We start from the raw sequence: 21849 nt of genomic DNA on the forward strand, positions 1-21849 counted from the left end.
CTTGGTTCAATGATGGCCTGAACTCGGAGCGTAGACATCTAAGAGTTGCAGAGCGTCTATGGAAATCGGCTCCTATCGTTGATAACCTTGAGCACCTTAGAAGGTTAAGGAATTCTTACAATAGGAAGATTCTTGAGGCAAAGGCAGACTTTTTCAGAACTCAGCTGAACCGAGCTATCAACCTGCCAAAAAAACTCTTTGAAATCGTCAAGCATCAATCATGAAATACAACTAACTCTAGGGATTTAAATGACCTGGCCACACCTACCTGTGACGTGCTTGCCAATTTCTTCCACGAAAAGACTAAGACCATCGAGCTAGACATCCAATCCAAGATGGCCCTCCCGCAATCTATGTTCCAAGATCGTAAATTGTGCGCTCTATTCGAAGTACATTTTAATAATCCAAGGGAAGTCACAAAAAACAATGCCTCTTGGCACACCTTCTCGCCAATCTCTCAACAAATTATCGACAACACTCTTCAAGCAATCAACCCCTCCAATCATTTTTCTGACCCCCTGCCCTCTTCAAAATTTTAAATCCTACCATTATGGGCTAAAATTGTAAACGCCTCCCTGAGTCAAGGTGTCATTCTGGACTGTCTTAAAATAGGGCAGGTCACACCTATACTAAAGAAAGCTGACGCCTCTCCATCTGATCTAAACAACTACCGTCCTATAACCAACATCCCCACTTTGGCGAAACTATTGGAGAAATGTGTACAAATTCAAATATGCAACCACATTGAGAACTACAACCTCTTAGACAGTCACCAATTGGGCTTCCGCCGAGGTCACAGCACAGAATCTGCACTCACACACATTATGGATGATATGCTAAAAATGCTTGACCGCAATGAATCATGCCTATTGATACTTCTTGATCTGTCCTCCGCCTTCGATACGGTCAAGCAAGACAACCTTCTGTCCCTGTTGGAACGTAGGATGGGCCTCTCGGGCACAGTGTTGCAATGGTTCTCCTCCTTCCTGAATAACAGATCTCAAAGAATCAAGATAAAGAATTCATTCTCGCAACCCTCCATGGTCACACTTGGTGTGCCTCAGGGATCTGCCCCGTCACCCATTCTTTTCAACCTCCTAATGGAGCCTTTGGCGAATGCACTGAAATCAGCGAACATTCTATATCACCTGAACACGGATGATACCCAGCTGTATCTGAAAATCACCTCGCCAGATGACTTCATTGCCCTCAACACTATTCTACTCAACACGCAAAGCTGGCTCACTAACAACAACCTGATGTTGAATACCAAAAAAACGGAATTCATTCTCATCTCGCCACCAAGCCACACAACAAAGCTAGACCTATGGTTAAAACACCTAACCTCCTTTGACTGTGTCCCCCTCATCATTGACTCAGCAAAATCCCTAGGAATCTCCATAGACAAATATCTGAATATGCAGTCTCACATCTCTATTGCCACCAAGGGAGCTAATCATAAGATGAGTATATTAAGGAATCTCAAACCCTTCCTCCCTCAGGCAGATCTAAAAATTGCAGTACAAGCCCTAGTGCTACCAAGATTAGACGACGGAAGCACCACCCTCTGTGGTCTCCCCAAATACAAGTTGGCTCCGCTGAGAGCAGCACTGAATGCTGTGGCTAGACTGGTATCAGGAACCAAAAGAAATAGTCACATCTCACCAACCTTGAAAGCACTGAATTGGTTGCTTTACGAGGCAAAAATACACCTTAAAGTGGCCTGCATGACGCACAAAGCAATTCACAACAATACATCCAGTTACTTGGCCCTAAAGCTGGAAAGGTCGGGAGGCTGCAGACAACTACGAAGTGCGAGCACTTTCCTTCTGAAACCTCAATCCTTCCATAAGATGAGAACTGGTTGTAGAGCTTTCTCTGGGATTGCACCAAAGATTTGGAACTCTTTACCTCCACTAGTGCGTGGAATCACTTCCTTTTCTGCATTCAAAAAGGAAGTAAACAGACTACTAATGAACAAATTCATGTCCTAAGTTTTAATTATAGGATGTCACCGAGTCATCTTTAAGATTATTATTATTATTATTAGTCTGATTTGTAGCGCGCATGGCTGCCCCAGCAACGGGGCGTCCCAGCGCGGCCCTGACCGAGACCAACACCCAGGAGACAGTCGCAAGAAGACCGCTATTACCATTGCCTATCTCAGATGGATTGGGCGAGTCTACTGTATGTAAGACTTATATCACAGCCCATTTTGCTCAATAATTGTATGTAGTCTAAAGCTTAGTTGGCTGTGGGTCCCCCTGGTCATCTATATATTTTATATCAACTGTGAATCGATAGAAGTTATAATATGTATGTTTGCAAGCACAATCACCTAATGTTCATTAACTGTCTATTGTACAACGTCCTGCAGAATCACGGTCCTCTATGTTTGTTATTCATATATTTTTTATATTTCTTTTGTACAAATTGACACATTTGAATGTGTGTATACCACCTCAACCATTTATGTTCTTAGACTGTAAAGCGCTCTGATACCCTTGTGGGTCACGGTCGCGCTATATAAAACTTTATAAATATATAAATAAATATATAGTTCTGTGATTGGGATGTAATAATGCATTTTTTTTTTTAAATCCGAAATAAATATAATTACCCCAAATAAGACTAAAAGGAAACAAGCATTTGCAATGCAATAGGTCTTGCATTAGTAAAAGTTTGAGCTTTTGGCGTAGCAAATAATGCAACACTAATAGCTCGAATTTTTAGTAATGGAGACCTATAGAGTGTAGTGTATGATGTATTATGAAAATAAAAGCTGATGTGTGAATATGGGCCAAATGAGAATGGTAAACAGTAAAAAAAAAAAATGGATGAATAAAAATATGAAAAAAGGATCTTAAAATGCAAGATGGAATGTATAGAGGGTGACCCCCACCTCCAGCGCCTTGTGGGCTAGCGTAGGCGCAGCACCTCCAGCGCCTTGGGGGCCAGGGTAGGCGCAGCACCCCCACTTGCAGCACCTTGGGTGCCACGGTAGGTGCAGGACCCCCTCCTCCTGCGCCTTGGTTGCCAGGGTAGGCGCTGCAGAGCAGAGCTGGACGGATTGGGGTGTGCTGGGGTGGTGTCCCAGGTCAGGGAGAGGCGGGGTGGGAGCAGTGATGGGGGAGGCTGGGTGAGGATGTGGGGGAGGCTGGGGATGGGCCTGGGGAGGGCGAGGCTGTGGTGGGGAGCAGTGACGGGGGAGGCTGGTTGAGGTTGTGGGCCGACTGGGGATGTTTAGGGGAAGGCCGCTGTCCCTGGGGAGGAAGAGGCTGCAGGAGGAGGGAGTGGGAGGGAGTGCCGGAGGAGGCTGGCTGAGGATGTGGGAGGAGAGCGCATTCCTCGCCTAGATCGGAGAAGAGACGGGGTACTGCCGAGGCAGACAGACTCACAACGCAGCAGGCTGGAACACACACACACCATACCTTGCACTCACAATGACTCGTGCTTACACACACACTGACACTCACACACAAGTTGCACACACACTTACATTCTCCCACACACAACATGCTGACACATGCTGACACCCGCACACCATAACTTGCGCACACACTGGCACACTCATGCACACATTCATACTTCCACACACACACACAACTTGCACACAAGCTGACAAACACACACACCATAACTTGTGCACACACTGACTCGTGCTTACACGCACGCTGGCACACACAACTTAAGGACACACATCCAAATTGAACACAGGCGACACTCACACCCACCACTTAATCACAAGCTGATACACTCACGGACACACCCATACTTATACAAGTTAACTTATGCTCGCACATACACACACACACACCGACGCGTTCATGCATGCACCCACAACTTCACACACACTGACTCATGCTTAGGGCACCCATTGCATGCAGAGAACTGGTGTACAATTACATAAGCCCCGCTTACGTATGACTAAGGACAGGAAACAACACAGCCTGCCCATGGCACGAGACAGACAAGAAGGCATGTGCAAAAAGCATGACCTCAATAGGGAGTGAAAGGGGGAGGGAGGAAACGTGCGGGAGGAAAAGTGTAGGCGATAACTGAGGAGGGAGTGAAAGCAGAAGGGTGGTGAAGACGGTAGGAGAAGGGAAGTGAAAATGTTAAAAGTGAATGGAAGTAGGGTAGATGAAAAGGTGAGTAAAGATAGAGGAAATGCGGTGTGAACTTACTTGAGTTCCAGTGGTGGCTGGTGACATATGAAAGTGGTGAGGCGTGACATTTTTGTTGTTGTAAGTCGAAAGTGAAAGTTTGAACTGCATTGGCTGCGCGTTTTTTCCCTCGAGAAAGCTTAGTAAAGTCAATCATGGCAGTGAAGGGACCAGTGGAGGTTATGGCCGGCACCGTTAATAAGCAGACAGCACCCGCGGTGACAACTGTCCTACCCCGAGCTGTAAACAACAGAGGAACTATTACTGAATTTACTGTATTTCTTTACTGACCTTGGGGTGGTTTGAGGCGGGACTCAAACTCGTTACCCGCGAGGCAGCAGTGTTTTTAATCACTAACGGTTTGAAGAAACTACTTGCACTGTATCTTGTCCACATTACATTTCAGGGTTGGTGTCCATGAAACATTTCCTTCCATAGTATGAGTCTTCAGTATTAATAATGCTGAGAAGTGTAGTGTCGCGGTCTAGTTGACGCGCACTACGTAAGGACGGCGAAGCGGCCATTTTGGACGCTACTGCGCATGCGCGAGCATTAGCGTGTTGCGAGAGACGGCGATCGGAGCGTGTTGCCCGGCGCTCTCTCGGAGTAGCGACATAAGTGATAATAAAGGCATCTACTTACCTCACAAGGCCTCCAGCAAGTTATTGGGGAACAGCAGCAAGCAGGCACAGCACCTAGCATCATTACAGTGGCGACGAGGCTGGGCTGGTGAGAACCCTGCGTGGAACAGGAGGAAGGTGCCCCCAACTTGCTTCAGAGAGGAGTGCCCACAAGGAGGGACGTCACCCCACGTGGTAAGAGGACCGAGGGGGTCGAGGACAGACGCCTACGCACCGGGAGAGCGCGGCAGTGGCAGACAGACGCCAGAGAGTGGCACGTGGGCAGTAAAGGAGCCGGCCACGAGGTGGAGGAACATTGCAGGCGGACCGCAGGACGGCAGAGGAGACCCTGGCGGAATCGGGTGACGACGGCGCAGGCAGCTCGAACGCAGTCCCAGGCACCCGAAGAAGGGGAGCGGGGACAGACGCGCCAGGTAGCCCAAGGAAACAGGCGGAAGCCAAAATGAGTGCACAGCCATCAACTTTAACGACGCCGATCCCGTTCCTTCCACGTCCGGGAGAACCCCAAATGAAGTGGGAAGACTGGAGGGAGTACTTCAAAAACTACCTAGAAGCGCTGGAAGATGAGAACGAGGAGGCGTTCTCCAGTGCCAGGAGGAAGAGGATACTCTTACACAACCTGGGACCAGAAGGAATACGGGTGTTTCAAAACCTCACACCGGTCGCCAGACAGGTAGGGGACACAGATGTGTTCTCACACGCCATAGAAGACTTGGACAACCACTATCGGCCTGCAGTGTGCACCTCTATCGACCGCTATAATTTCCAGCAGAGGAAGCAAGAAGCGGGGGAATCTATAGACGACTACGTGGCGGCGCTGCGTAAACTTGCGATAACGTGCAAGTATGGAGGGTTACAGGAAGAGTTCATCAAGGACCAGATCGTAATGCACACGACAAGCAAGACGGTGCAGGATAAACTGTGGGCGAGTGGGGATGCGACGCTGAAAGACGTGATCGCCATAGTAAAAAGGGCGGAACTGACCAAGTGCTGCGCGGAGGCGGCAAAGAGAGACCCAGCCCCCAGACTCACGGTCAATAAGGTGGATGATGCGGACCAGCACGGACGAGGTAAAACAGCGCCGGGGGAGTACAGAGGAGCGCCCAAAGGGAAGGCCAAACCAGGACAGGCATGGAAGCAAGAAAAGGGTGAAGCGATGAGGTGCTACAGATGCGGAAGCTCGAGCCACGCAGCGCACGACAAACGGTACCCCGCCTTCAGAGCCAAGTGTGCGTTCTGCGGCCTAGTAGGTCATTACGAGAAAGTATGCCGAAGGAAAGGGAGACAGCATGCGGTGAAATTTGTGGCGCAAGACGAAGGGGAAGAAGCAGAAGGTCTGGAGGAAGATGATGAAGTCCTGTGTGTAGAGGACCAGGTGCTGGGCATCGATGGGAGGAGAACACGCAAGCCCCAGTGTGACATGATCATTGGAGGAGTAAGCATCACCATCGTGGCGGATTCAGGGTCTCCCTGCACGATCGTCCAGAGATCGGTGTGGAACGAGAGATTCAGACCCACATGGGGCGCACAGCTAGAACCCCCCGACATTCGACCGGTCACCTACACAGGGGAACCCATCCCGATGGTGGGGTTCAAGAAGCTGTTGTTCCAGTTCAAAGAGCGGAGTGCCCACTGCAAACTGTACGTCGCGGAGAAGGGGCCGTCAGTCCTGGGCTGGATGGACCAAGGAGAGTTGGGCGTACAGCTGAATCCAGGAGGGGACACCCAGGTGATGGTGACCCTGGACGGAGAGGAGTCGACGGCGGAGAAATGGCGGAGTGGACACCCGAAGGTTTTTGGCGGGAAGATCGGGAAACTAGAGAAGTTCTCCCACAAGATCGTCCTTAAAGAAAACGCCCGTCCGGTAGCGCACAAAGTAAGGAACATACCGATTGCGGTGAGAGAGGCGGTACAACAGGAACTCCACCGACTGGAAGACGGGGGAATCATCGAACCCATCGACAGCGCGGAGTGGTTGGCGCCTCTGGTAGTGGCCATGAAACCGTCAGGCAAGGTGCGTCTATGTGTGGACCTCAGAGAGTTAAACAAGTGCATCATGGTAGAAAAATTCCCCTTACCACGCATAGAGGAAATGTTGGCCCGCACGAAAGGCGTGAAATGGTTCTCCACCATCGACCTGCAATCGGCATACCACCAGGTAGTGCTGCATTCGACAAGCAAAAAACTTACATCGTTCATCACGCCGTTTGGCTGCTACCAATTCTGCCGCATGCGCTTCGGTCTTGCCTCGGCAGCTGCGGTGTTCCAGAAGCTGATGGCCCGCCTATTCAAGGACATCGAGGGAGTGCAGTACTTCCAGGATGACATCCTAGTGATGGGGACCGAGCTGGAAGACCATGACAAGAAACTGTCGGCGGTATTGAAGATCTTGGAGGAGAACGGCCTGACGGTAGAGTGGGAGAAATGTCACTTCGGGATGACATCAGTCACATACCTGGGGCATGAGATAGGAGCGCAGGGGATAACACCGAAGAAAGGGAACGTGAAGGCCATCTGCGACGCACCTCCGCCCACCTCCAAGGAAGAAGTACGGTCATTTTTAGGGATGGCGGAGTACTATAGCAAGTTCGTCCACCACTTCGCCACGAAAACTCACCACATGAGGCAACTCACGAGGGACAAGACGGCGTTTGCATGGACTGAGGAGACGCAGGAGGAGTTTGACACGGTGAAACAGGAAATAAGCCAAGCGATCCCGCTGCAGGGGTACGATCCCCAGGGGCGGTCCATATTGATGACGGACGCGAGTGACAAAGGGCTAGGAGCGGTGCTCATGCAAGAACGACCAGAAGGAGGGACGGAGACGATCAGCTTCGCGTCCAGGACGTTGACGGCGTCGGAACAAAAGTTCAGTGTGATCGAGAAAGAGATGCTGGCGGTGGTATGGGCCATGGCGAAGTACCGTCAGTTCCTGTGGGGCACCAGATTTCAAGTGAAGACGGATCACAAGCCCCTAGTGAAGGTTTTGACATCGGATGGTCATGCCAGCGCCACACCCTGGATTGCGAAAATGACGCTGAAACTCCTGGAGTATCGGTACGACGTGGAGTACATCCCGGGCTCAAGAAACAAGATAGCGGACTACCTCAGCAGGGCGTCAGCGATGGACAGTGCCTCCAATGGCAGGGAAGACGAAGACGAGATGGTAGCCCTGACAGACGACCCGGAAGAAGCCATCAGCAGGCAGGAGTGGACAAACGCGTATGCGGCGGATGAAGATATGGAGGACATCAAGCTGTACATTGTACGAGGGTGGCCAGAACGGAGACGACAAAGTTCCAAAGCCCGGCAGTTCTACGAGGTCAGAGAAGAGCTGTCGGTGGGGAACGACGGGGTGTTCGTCTACAGAGGCCACAGAGTGGTACCACCGGAGAACATAGTACCGGCCCTGCTATCCATACTACATGAAGGTCACCTGGGAATCGTGAAGACAAAGGCCAGGACTAAACAAACGTACTGGTGGCCAGAAATGGACATGCAAGTAGAGAGGCACGTGAGAGACTGCGTGCAGTGCCAAGGTGCGGACAAGATACTGAAGCCAATGAGACCACCCTTAGGGAAGTTAACGAACCCCAGTAACCCATGGGAAGAGGTCGCAGTGGACATATTAGGGCCTATACTAGACGATCAGGGGATCCCCAAATACCTCTGTGCGTTAGTAGACAAGTACTCGAAATGGCCAGAAGTGCACATTAACGAGATCATGGAAACGGACGAAATACTGCGCTTCCTCAAGACAGTGTTCCTCAGGGAAGGCATACCCAGGACCATAATCAGTGACAACGGCCCCCAATTCACCTCGGACAAGTGGGTCACGTTTGCAAACAGGAATGGCATACTACTTCGGCACACCTCGATATATCATCCGGCCAGCAATGGACAAGTAGAAAGGTTCAACAGGGTGCTTATGGGCTCCATACAAGCGGCCATCACGAGGGGCAAAGACTGGGAGAAAGAAGTGCAAAGCACGATATGGGCGTACCTTATCACCCCCACCGGCACGGGGTACAGTCCCTTCCAGATCTTACGAGGAAGGCAACCCTTCACCAAAGACAATGTTGCGTGGCAGGAGAAGACCATCACCAGCAAATGGTCTCCGGCGGTGGTGCAACACAACCTGGAGAAGGCACAACGCATTTATACGGAACACTACAACCGCAACAAGAGGGTGAAGGAGACGGCGTTGGAAAAAGGGGAGTGGGTCAGAGTGAAGCTGGCAGTCGTGAAGCGGAAGGGAGAAAGCAAGTACTCCCCACCCCTTAGAGTAGAAGAGGTGTACGACCGGGCAGCGTTGCTCAGCGACGGAAACGTGTGGTCTCACGATCGCATGGCCAAGTGCAACAAAATCATACAATGGCCCCGTGAGGACACGGAAGGGGAAACCCTGACGGAAGGGCCGACAAGGGACGCAGGTACGTCCAAAAGAGAGCGCGGAGAGAACATGAGCGAAGAGCTGGAGAGAGAAAGAGACACACCAGGTGGATGGTCCCCGGGGGAAACGACACGGGAAGACGGTGAGAAAGAAGAGAGAGAGGGCCAGGGCACTCCGGAAGGAACCGACGGAGGCCCGGTCGCAGAAGGAGGCCGAGTAGGACATTCCACACCGGTAAGACACACCCGGGTGGGGAGAGCTGTGGTGAGACCATCCAAGTTTAGAGACTATGAAATGGACTGACCACAAGGTCGGGGTAATTATGTTGGGTGGTATGAAAAGGGGGAGATATGTAGTGTCGCGGTCTAGTTGACGCGCACTACGTAAGGACGGCGAAGCGCGTAGCGGCCATTTTGGACGCTACTGCGCATGCGCAAGCATTAGCGTGTTGCGAGAGACGGCGATCGGAGCGTGTTGCCCGGCGCTCTCTCGGAGTAGCGACATAAGTGATAATAAAGGCATCTACTTACCTCACAAGGCCTCCAGCAAGTTATTGGGGAACAGCAGCAAGCAGGCACAGCACCTAGCATCATTACAAGAAGTACTAAGGAGGACGTTCGTAAAATGTTTGTGCTTATTGTATTTTACCAGATGAATTTGATGCACCCGAGGAACTGCTGGCCGATTAAAAACACACAACAACCAAAACAAGATTTATGAGCCCATGTGCCGGGATCTGACTGGGGCTGTTAAGCCCTGGAGAAAAACAAGCCCGGCGGACCGTGGCGTGCGCTCGCTTGGCGGGGGAGCGGACCCTTTGAAGTGCTCCCAAAAGGCGGATTGCATGGCGGCACGATGCGCGTGATTGTGCGCGTGCTAGCCATGCAATCCGCTTTTTGGGAGCACTTTTCAAACCCCCTTACAATAGTCTCGCTCACGCGATAGCAAGGTCGAGACCTCAAAAGAACACAATACGCAATGTTAACATGCCACTTAGCACTGGTGCTCAATTGTAAACATATTTTCTGTGGGCTCGTTTTGGGGTGTGTTCTTTAAAGCGCGCTAGCGTTATGGGCTCGGCGAGTGGTATTATTTATATCTGTGTTCCTGAATGTCGGGGGAGCTCTCTGTAAATAGGAGCTACCTGGCAGGGTCGTGTTACTCCTAGTTGTGTACTCGAGGAATCAAAGTACATTTGGGACCATATTCGTTCACCTCATCAGTGAGTTTTATTATTTGTTATTGTTCTGCGTTCCTGAATGTACGGGCAGTTCTCTGTAAGCAGTTGCTGACTGGCGCTGCACTGGAAGGATCGTGTTACTCTTGCTTTTTTAGGTCTCGCCTGAGACAGCGCTTTAGCGCTGCTCTGGCGAGACTTATAGTAAGTGCTTTTGGAAGTGGAAACGAGTGCATTTCAGGCCGCCAACTACAGTGCATGTGCTCCGGGCGCGCGCACCATTTGGCAGCCTGAAAGCACTCGTTTTCTTTCACTTTCGCGGCCGCACGGCCGCCCGCGAAAAGTGCTCACCATTTGCCAACCTGCATTGCCTCTCTCCCCTACCCCCTCCCTTATCCCACTTCCTGTTTGTTGTTCTTGTTTTATTCTGTCTTTATTTCTAGAGCGTCCGTTGCTGCCCACGTCGGTGGCCTGCATATGTACCTGGGTGCTGCTGTGTGAGCAAGTTGTACACTTCACAGCCACTTACAAAAGGAGTTTTCTTTTGCTCCTCACATGCAGTTAGGGTAGTTCGTTGTTTTAACGGATTTAGTGTTATTTTATTGATAAAGAATACTTAACTATTTAATATTTTAGCAGTTTTTATTATTATAATTGTAATTCTCATTATTATTGTATTATCATTATACATTATTATTGTTGTTATGTAAACTGCTTGATAAACAGTTGCACGTCTCTGGCGTTTTAATGTTATTTGTTTTAAAGAGCGTTTTTTTAAAACTACTTCTCAGGTCTGCTACAAGCAGGTGCTGAGAGCCACGATATAGCGCCTTGGATCGATACATAGCGCCGTCTGCCTTCAATGAGTTTGCGCCCTGGCTTCTACTGGTTCTGGCAGTCACTTTTTCTGAACTCATCACTAGTGCTTCCCTGACCCGCAGTCTGACCTCTGACTGATACTTCCCGCGCCGGAGGAGCGCTGTGGAATATGCGGTTTGGTGTCTTCCTTCCACATGGCGGGACACGACCCGACAGAGGCCCGCACCAGCTCTCCTCTCTCTGGAAGTCTTCCCCGGCCAGAGTGCTTTTACGTGGCGCAAAACCTCCTCGTGTACTCTTATGGGCAGCCGTGACTCATCCTTTTATCAATTCCATGGTAAAACGGCGTCTCATTCTTTTATGAGTTTCCTCACCACCTGCCTTATGTTCCATACCCTTTCATGGGGCAATCGCTGCTCCTTCTTTTATCACTCCACCACCGCTGCCTTAACTCTCATACCTGCGCCTGCCTCCTATGCGGCAGCGGCGGCTCCTTCTTATCCCGGCCTCAGACGTTTCATACCCGTTCTTACTCCTTAGGGCAGCAGAGTCTCCATCGTTTATCACTTCATCGCCACGAGCCCAGTGCCTTATGTTTCATACCCGATTGTGCTCTTTATGACTCAGCCGCGCCGCGGCTCCTTCTTTTATCACCTCGCCTTGTTTCATACATGTTCGTTAAACGCATCCATGTTTACTCCTTTTATCTAACACGCAGGGGCGTTGTACTTGTGCATAGTCTGTCCTCGCGCCACCTCTCTGTAATGCTATTATTGTCCTTTGACCATCGCGTGCACTGTACCTGTGTGCACCCCTCCCTCCAGGCTTTGGCCTCTCCAGGCCGTGTGTCTTGTGTGCTGTTGTCAGCCCACTCCAGAGCCGTGTCTTGTGTGTTATCAGCCCTCTCGGGGCTGGGTGCCGTGTGTTTCGTGGTCAGCACAGCTCAATCACGGCTATCTGAAGTGACGGCACTTTAAGCAAACAGGCAAATACTGAAATGGCACAAAACAAGGACGGAACAGCTGCGGAGACCCAATCACTCCAGCCGACTGAAGCCGGGCACACGGGCACTTCGATAACAGGGTGTGAAATGTTTATTTCCAAACGAGCTGCAATTACCGTTGTCACTGCAAATACAGTGCCTGCTTCTGCTGGCCTGGGGTGCGGCGCGTCACGTGCCAGACTTACTACACTGTAATCATAACAACAGAAGTAACGACAAGAACACGAATGATAACCGCAGTGAAAACAAGAAAACACAATACAGTCTTTCTATGCTCGAAGCTCTATTGGTAACAGGTGTTGTTTCTGTTGATTCACACAGAAATCTGCTCAGAACTCAAGCGCTGAATCGTTTTAAGGTGCTACATGGAAACCGGATGTCCACGAGTGATGTGCACTACTGTAGGGGAGGGGGTTTCCGATGACGCATCGTTGCATACCCCAGTGTTTCCCAGTTCTTCTGGCACAAGTTATTGTAACATCACATGAAATCTAACGCATGTTATTCCCACAAACAGCAGATGCAGAAATGCGATTTCCGATTTGAACCCTCTCTAATAAACCGAGATGCGTTCCCTCCCCCACAACGCTTAAGATTTAAAGCCACACACAGGGCAGGCCTAAGAATCAAACTACATCAACTCGATTTATCGGAGTATTAATGCTGTTGGAATGAGAAGTATTACAAGTTGCCCTTTGAGAGTTCTAAAACTAGAGACTCATGGCTCTTTCATTATAGTTCAGTTTACCCGGGCGTAAACCACCCGATCATGCAATATTTACGTCCTGTTAAAAAAAAAAACTCGCAGTCAAGCCGTGAGGAGGGGTTGCCACTGTGTTTGGATGGCCAAAATGTTCACAAATGTTATGTATGTGGGTTTTTGAAAGTGCTTCCCCTGGCATAGAGCTACAGTGCACGAGGCGTGCACGCGCGCAAAGCAGCCATATGGCTTTACGTCGCTCTCCCTCGTAGCTCCTCTCCGCCCCTTTCCCTGCTGCTATTTCACACCAGTTCACCAGTTATCAGAACTCGCGCTTCTCTCCCCCACCCCCCCACCTTCGTGTTTCGCGCTGGAGAAGTGAGTATTCTAATAACTCAGCACTGCTGTTGGAGCAGCAGAAGTTACATGTCATTGGTGTATTTACATAAGCAGCAGTTGCACATTAATTGGAACTTCAAGCACGAACGTTGTGCAAAGCGTTATAGACAACATCCCCGTTGGTGTCCAGCGGTCTGCAGTGCTCAGTAGACTTTGTGCCTCGAGCTGACAAACTGTGTAGCAGCTGCACATGCACCTCCCTCGAGCACGGCACTGGCACTAGTTTCTTGATCCCATATCACTACGGGATTCTCTATCAATGAATGTGACTCTTTTGCACACATGAAAGCTTTTTCTAACCCCACGGACCTCCCTTTAGTACTTCTGTTTGGTTCATCTCCATGCATGTACCTTCACGCTGTAAGCAGTGAACTCAGAAGCAGAGCAATGGAGAGGATGTGGCGCTATGGCCAGAGCTCCTGACTTTGGAACCAGGTTTGAGTCTTGACGTAGGCTCAACATCCTGCGATTCTGGGCAAATCACTTAATCTCCTCTTACCTAAAAAACAAATTGTGTCCAACTGTAATGTAATTGGTGCTCATATAAAATGCTCCACTGCCTTCGGGTCATGTTGGCGCTATATAAAGCACTGCTAGAAGTCGATAAAACTAAACCTAGAAACCATTAGCCAAGCTAGTAGAGTCATTACAATGTGCACAAGATCAAGAGAATTTAGCACTGAAACAGCAAAGCCGTTCCGTTACCTTACTGTATTTTTTTTCTTAAGGTATTTTTATATACTGAACTCCTGGTGACATCCTAATGTAAATATTTACTATAGATTGGAAAACATAGCTGCTGTATGCTGCCCACCTCTTTCGGTAGGAACAGAGGCTGATAATTTGCAGGACCTCCTCTTTGGCCCAGTTCATAACTTTTCCATAGCTATCGTGCACGCGCGCAAAGCAGCCATATGGCTTTACGTCGCTCTCCCTCGTAGCCCCTCTCCGCCCCCTTCCCTGCTTCTCTCCCCCACCCCCTCCACCATCGCGTCTCGTTTCTTTTTTCCACAGTCCACAATGTTTTCCGCGATCATATCGCAACAGTCGCCCAAATATAGATGACTGTCTTCATTAGTCAACCATATATTTTAATAATGCAGCCTCACCTAATAAATAGTCTTTTGATTATGTCTGCATACCAATATGCGAATGGTGGGCTATGAAGCTTTCCAAATAGTTTACAATCGGCCTCTTTCACAGTATTACGGCTAAAACCATAAACGTAACACTCTACTTCGTTTTCCTCTTACTCGGTATCAGTCCTACAAGACTTGTTAACAACGCAAGAAATGCTTGCTTGTCAGTACAGCTTTAAATACGAAATGCTCTCCTACTACAAAGTGCAGTGGTTCAAGTGTTTCCAAAATGTGACAAGCATATATTTGCTGCAGCTATAGCCTTCGGTGGGCCTTTACCCAAACTGAGCCTATGCAGTTATTGGTATGCCAGGCAGTTCTGCTGTAATCAAATGTAGCCTTTGTTGACACCAGTCTTGTATGGAGCTCTACCGTCGCCTCGTTTCATCTGAGAGATCTGTCTGCAGATTGCACTGACAATTGTTTTATCCTGGTGGTGTGCACTGTAGGATATGACATTTGGGAGTATCATTATCTTCCCTTGGTGTAAACAGGCTCCCACTGGTCCCAGCTCCAGGCATTTTTATGTTTATTCGGGGTTATGGACTATTTTTAACAGGGCACTGTTTGAATCTTAATGTAGGTTGTTCATTTCCAATCTAGTATACTCTCTTTTCTCTAAAAGTCCTCAAAACGTAATAATACATTTACTTTAAAGCATCCGTGCACTGTACCATGTACATTTTTAAAACCTTGGGCCACTGTATAATCTGTTTTGTATCATTGATGCTACATATTTTCCTCCTCCAGTCCTGCTGTTTTCTGTGCAGCATACATGTCACTATCTGTTGAAGGACTCCGCTGTCCTATAAGAGCAGCACAATACAGTCATTGTATCAGTATCCCTTTATGCACTGTGCGATGCATTCTCTGTACCTGGCTGTAGTTTTTGCCACAAAAGAGCACACATGTTAACGCTTCAATTCTTCGTCTGGCTTTTCCACAGACCTAACAAAGCCCCGGCCTCCTATCCGGCATTATAGGTGCACCAAAATGACGATGAGATTTTCAATTAGAGACTTATTTGGTAATGTCGGGGCATTAGAGCTGTCCATGCTTGTGGCCAGACCTCTGGCATCTGACAAAAGCATTTCCACTATCCAAGAACACACTGCTGCATTACACATTGCTGCACGCCGCACATTGCTGCACGTCGCACACTGCTGCACGTCGCACACTGCAGCACGCCTCACACTGCTACACGAAACACTGCTGCACGCCGCACACTGCTGCACGCCCCACACTGCTGCACGCCGCACACTGCTGCACGCCGCTGCACGCCTCACACTGCTGCACGCCTCACACTGCTGCACACCGCACACTGCTGCACGCCGCACACTGCTGCACGCCTCACACTGCTGCACGCCGCACACTGCTGCACGCCGCTTTCACGGCGCACACTGCTGCACGGCGCACACTGCTGCACGCCGCTGCACGCAACACAGTGCTGCATGCCTCACACTGCTGCACGCCGCACACTGCTGCACGCCTCACACTGCTGCACGCCTCACACTGCTGCACGCCTCACACTGCTACACGAAACACTGCTGCACTCCGCACACTGCTGCACGCCGCACACTGCTGCACGCCGCTCACTGCTGCACGCCGCTCACTGCTGCACTCCACACACTGCTTTTATGCGAGTTTATGCTACTGACATTGTAAATGACAATGCCTTTTATTTGTTTTAAAACCACAACATTAATAAAAGGCATTGTAATTTTACAATGCTAATAGCTCAAACTCTTATAAATGCGAGACCTATTGCATTGCAAATGCTTGTTGTTGTTGCTGATTTATACAGTGCGAACTCGACCCGAAGGTATTGGAGCACTTTACATGTTCAAGTTTTGGTTGGCACGGGGAGATAGGGGTTCGTACCTAGTTTACCGGCAACAAAGTCGGCAGCTCCGGCCATGGGGTGACATCCGGGTTGTACATTCGAGGAAATAAATTACATTTTGGACCATATTCGTGTACCTCATCGCTACAATAATTAGTTACACTGACAGGCCGTCCTTCCTTTCCGCTTACGTAGTAAATAAAGTTTCAAGGCGCAGTGCTTTAAAATAAAAAAGACAATTGCACGTTGACGCAGTGACGTTACGTTTCATTGTGATGTCACTGGCATGGTTGCTGTGGTGACAGAGGACGCGGCTCTCCACATTAAAGACGGTACCTGGGACAGTGCGGTAGGGAGGAAGCAGTTTAGGTAAGGACGGGGCGTACGAGCTGTGTCGTGGGTGGAGGGAGAGAGCAGAGAAAAGTGTAGTAGAAAAGGGGGCACCCGTGCCACCCATTCTGGGTGGTTCTTACCTTGGTTCCCTGGAATAAACACGTATCCCGTTATTTATTTCTGCCGCCCCGTGCGTGTCAAGCCTCGTTATGGTTCATGTAAACTTTTATCTACTCACTATTGATTTGTTGCGTGTGTTCATGTATATTCTGAATTATGTACTAGCATCTTTTTTCAGGCTATTGCCTTTCATTGAACTTTGTTTAATATGTTTGGTGTGGCACTGTAAGAAATTGCATTCAGGGTCCGCTGTCGTCAAGTTCATGATGCCTTCCTTAGCTATGCAGGCTGTGGCATCGGGACACTGGTGAATGTATGAATATTTACAAATCATTGTTTATTAGGTGTGTTAGTGGATTTTGGTCACGTGATTTCTTTGTTGCATTTTTATATAGCGCGAACTCGACCCGTAGGTATTGGAGCGCTTTACACGAGTACCGTATTTACAACACACATTCAGGCACGGGGAGATTAAGTGATTTGCCCAGAATCACAGGATGTGGACGCGACCCCGAGGCTCGAACCCTGGTTTCCAGCTCCAAAGTCGGCAGTTTAGCCAACGGACCACATCCTCTCCCAATGATGGGACCATGACAACAACTCAGAGTGCACCCTGTCAATTAAACCACAGAACTGGAAACGAGGTTTCCAGTAGACTGCTAATTTTGTCCATTCTCAGGAGATTTAATTATGATAAACAAGATAAAACATTTACGTTTTAAATATTTTAATCAAATGTACAACATAATAAAAAAGCCAGCAAGCAGACTTATTTTTAAGCACTGGTTTAATATAACAAATTGATATTCAAGCAACTTTAAGGAAGTGATCCGTGGCATTCGCATTACTCATAGTCCTGCTCGTCCTCGACCTAGTCACTACTGAGGTAATATCCAATTACCTCTACATACCGTGTCCTCGACTAGTCATTAGTACTGAGGTATACCAAAGCATACACCCAAAGAACAAGGCCTTTGCAAATACCGACACCTGCATTACATTACATGTATTTATTTATGTTTTAGAACTCCAATGAAGTTCAATATAGAAAATAATAATTGCAACTAAATGTGACAAAACAATGGATTAATACTTATATAAGCGGCATTTAAAAAAGTTTGCAAAAGTTTACGCAAATTACCTGAAATAAAGTACAACTATGGATATACAGCACACCAAAGTGATTTTAATGCAATATCCAAAACAATTTGAAATGTTCAAACAGGAGTAAAATCCTCCAAGGACTGTAACACACCACTCTCAAAATTCAAGTGACTGCATTGAGCACAATTTAAACAATAATGTCTAATAAAAGTGTGCTCTGATGCCCATGTACCAGCCTGACAGATCTCATCCAAGGACACACCTTTAAAAGCAGCCCATGAAGCAGAAACTCCTCTCTAGATCTCACGTGGATATTAGAAGGACAAGGCAATCAGAGCACTGATATGCCATGGAGATGGTGTCCTTAATCCAACGACTGAGAGTCACCTTAGACGCTGCTTTCCAGAGTCCTGCAAGACCAACAGTCACAAAGAGACTATCAGAAGTCTGAAATGCAGCAGATCTGTCAACCTAACGTACGGGTTTAGCGTTTTTGAGCCGTTACTTTGGTTGGACTTATCATGGTCCTTAATTGTCTTTCTACCACTTATCCCGCTTGATGTCTACTGGTTGGTATCTTCGGGGCATTACTAACTCCAATGTGTATTTGGACTGGTTTGACTAACAACTTTTATTGGAAGATTGATATTGTGGCCTGGTGATTACTTTAAACTGGCTTATTGTTCGAAGAACTTTTCGATAATGAGAACATGTTACGAACACTAGTTGACTACTTGGGTAGTTGTCATTGTATTTAGCTTTGAAAAAGTCCAGTGGACGGAATACATGTCAGCTGCCTCCATGGTAAAAATTGTGTATACCATATACAGGATTGAGATGCAAATAAACGGAAGAAATTGAAATGTATTTGCCCTTCTATTTACTCCAAGAAACAGCAGAGTTTGTGCTTCAATGCTTTGTGGTTAAAGATCTGTCAACATACACAGACAATGCATGTTTAACATCCAAGGTGTGTAACATTCGTTCTTCTGGTGAAGAAGGACGGAGGCAGAATAAGACAAACTCTTGTGAAGAAGGACATTTAGAGTAAATTCTTGAAGTAATTCCAAAATCCAATTTCAACACCACTGCATCTTCATTGAATCTAAAAAATGGTGAAAACACCTTAAAACAGACAGCTCCCCCAAGTGCCTGGCAGATGTGATGGCCACCAGAAATGGCACTGTAAAGGAAAGAAATTTCACATCCACGGATGTTAAATGTTCAAAATTAGTAGATTGGAGAGTGTGAAGAACCAGAGAAAGATCCCAAGAAGGAACAGAAGATTTCACAGAAGGTGAAGTTGGAGAAAAATTACAAAACCGCCTGGATACTAGAGGCTCAGCATTCAAAGAAAAGAAAACTGAGTCTCTGAACTCTCTGATAGCTGCCCACTGACCCTTCAAAGTAGACAGTGAAAATACTTTTTCAAAACCATTCAGAAAGAATTGGAGAATAGATGCCATTGGACAAGAAGTAGGAGAAAGATTATGAAGAAAACACCAGGTATCAAAATAGTCCAGAGTTTGGAAGGAGAAGGCAGTGTAGAGTTCCTTAGGTTCGGAACTCTACACAGAAATAATGTGAGCCGGCAAACCTTTCCTCTCTAGAGTCCTGCATTCATCCTCCAAACTGCTAATGTTAGAGGTACCAACATCTGAGGACTGAGAGATTTCAGAGGAGATGGGATCCACAGAAGGATCCATGGAGAGAAAATGGCCTTGCTCTTCAATAACAGGAATCATGACCTCCGTGGCCAAAATGGAATCACTGCCACCATATGTGTTCTTTCTCGCAGGATCTTCATAAATAATGACTGAATGAGGTGAAAGGGAGGAAATGCATATAGCAAATTTGGAGGCCACCGCATTGACAAGGCATCCACTCTGACTTCTGATGTCCTGGAGCAGAAGGTCCGTAGAAGCACATAGGTCCTTATAGCAAATATATCCACCTCTGGACATCGAAACTTCCTGCAGATCTGCCGGAACATCCTGTCGAAGAGCCTCAGATCCTGAGAGGACGGGAACTTGTGGCTCAAGGCATTCGCCACAATATTGTTCGTGCCCCTGATGCGCTGAGCAGATATGGATTAAAGAGGGAGTCCTGCCCATTGCCTATCGAACAATCCACCTGATTGAGTGACTTGCTTTGAGTGCTGCCTTAATGGTTGATGTATGCACCTGTCACTGTGTAGTCTGAGGTTGTCAGAACCTTGCAGTCTATCAGGTGGGGCTCTAAACACTGTAAAGATGTCTCCACTGCTGAAAGAGCTTTCTGGTGTTCATTGTCACCACTGTTGGAGGTGAAGGATGCATCCCCATCCCCTTGGTGAAGTTGGTCGAGTCCAGCCACCACTGCAGACTGTGAACAATAGCTCTAGAAACTGTCCATGGCCAAACCCTGAATGCGAAATGCCACAAATCTGTGAAGGTACCACAGTAACGGCCATAGATATAATCTGAAATCCCTTGAAGATTCAGGCGAGCCACTAAGGGTGCCACCTCGTTTGTGAACACACTGGGTGATGAACATAGGCTGAATGGTAGGACACAATACTGCCAATGGCGCCTCTGTATAGAGAACCATAGGTACTGTTGAAAACCTGGAACCATGGGAACATGGAGATATTCATCCATGAGATCCAGTGTTGTCACCACATATCTAGCCTGGATCAATGGAATGATGCATTGTAAGGTCTCCATTTTGAACGGAATTTTCAGAACAACAAACCTTTTCGGAGATTTGAGGTTGATCACAATCTTGAAAATCCCAGTCACCTTTGGGAGTAGGAATACAATACAATAAATCCCTGGTCTCTGTTGTGTCTTTGGTACCAGAACAATCGCCTTTTTTAGGAGGAGGGACCGAATCCCATCTTTCAAAGCTCTATGCCAGAGCAGATTCTTGGGAAGGGGCTTCTGAATGTTACTCTATGATGGTGGAAGGGACAAGCACTCAATCCGTTTATCCCTCTCCAGAATGCTCAGCACCCATTTTTCGGTTGTTGTGAAACACCAGCTTCCCAGGAAAGGATGAAGTCTCCCACCAACCTCTGGTATCCTACTAGTTGGAACCCCCAATGCTGCATAGTCAATAACGCTGACTGGTATTCCATAAATCTTGTCAGTTTTTCTTCAGTTTTTTTCCTTGGAAACCTTTCCCATAGAACTTCTGACCTCCCTCCGTGGTCTGTTATCTACATGATAGTTGATGAAATGATTTAGTAGAAGCAGAGAAGAAAGATTGTTTATTCTGCTGGTGTTCCTGTAATGAAAATGAATGTTTCCGTTCCTTAATTATCTTATGGAGTTTGTCTTCAATGTCTTTACCGAACAACTGTGTTCCTGTAAATGGCATTCTGAAAGCAATGTAATGCTGTGCAGAATCAGTGTTTCAACCTTTCAGGAATAGGTTACGTCTGCCCGCAATAGAGGTGACACATGACAGCGCCGATGGCTTGACGGAATCAAAAGCAATATCAAATAAGAATTCAGCCTGTCTTTCCAAAGATTCGAAGAGATCTGGACACTGTCCGCCTTCATGCATCGTCTTGAACAAAGTCTTAAAGTCATACAGAAATGATCGTGCCACATATGCCCCATATACTCCAGAGCGAATGGCTAGATGGGAGCCAGCATATGCCTTCTTCAATGAGGTGTTGATTTTTTTGTTGGCCCCATCTTTAAGAATGTTCTCTTCAGCCATTGAAGGTCACCCCACTGAACTGGCCACAATCAAATCTACATGAACTTCCTCAGGAGGTTTTTCTTCCATCCCCTCCAAGGGAAAAAGTTTTGTCATGAAGCGAGGCATATTAATGCAATCTGGGAATTTCCATTAATTGAACAAAACGTCCAATACAAACTGATGAATGGGCAAAGCTGTGCTTGATTTCTTTCGAAATTGTGGCAGTACAGGACAAAATCCTTGGATGTACCTAAATATCCTACTCAGGAAATCCCATTTTTTCTCCAACATGGGCAAGAATGTTTGGCAACATATCTTTTGA

The 21849-nt window shown here is 47.8% G+C and overlaps 1 protein-coding gene across 2 annotated transcripts in view; it reads left to right on the forward strand.

Moving 5' to 3' along the window:
- CFAP70 (cilia and flagella associated protein 70) overlaps positions 1-21849 on the forward strand; it is a 960887-nt gene that overhangs the window by 58097 nt on the left and 880941 nt on the right. Inside the window, exon 1 of one of the 2 annotated variants that reach the window (XM_085628139.1) lies at positions 16562-16649. The exons of the other annotated variant lie outside the window; for it this stretch is intronic. The gene's annotated coding sequence lies outside the window, so the exon portion shown is untranslated. Of the gene's footprint in view, positions 1-16561; positions 16650-21849 lie in introns of those variants that run through there. 2 annotated transcript variants of the gene reach the window in all.

This window comes from Triturus cristatus, chromosome 10 (assembly GCF_964204655.1).
Source record: "Triturus cristatus chromosome 10, aTriCri1.1, whole genome shotgun sequence".
NCBI lineage: Eukaryota > Metazoa > Chordata > Amphibia > Caudata > Salamandridae > Triturus > Triturus cristatus.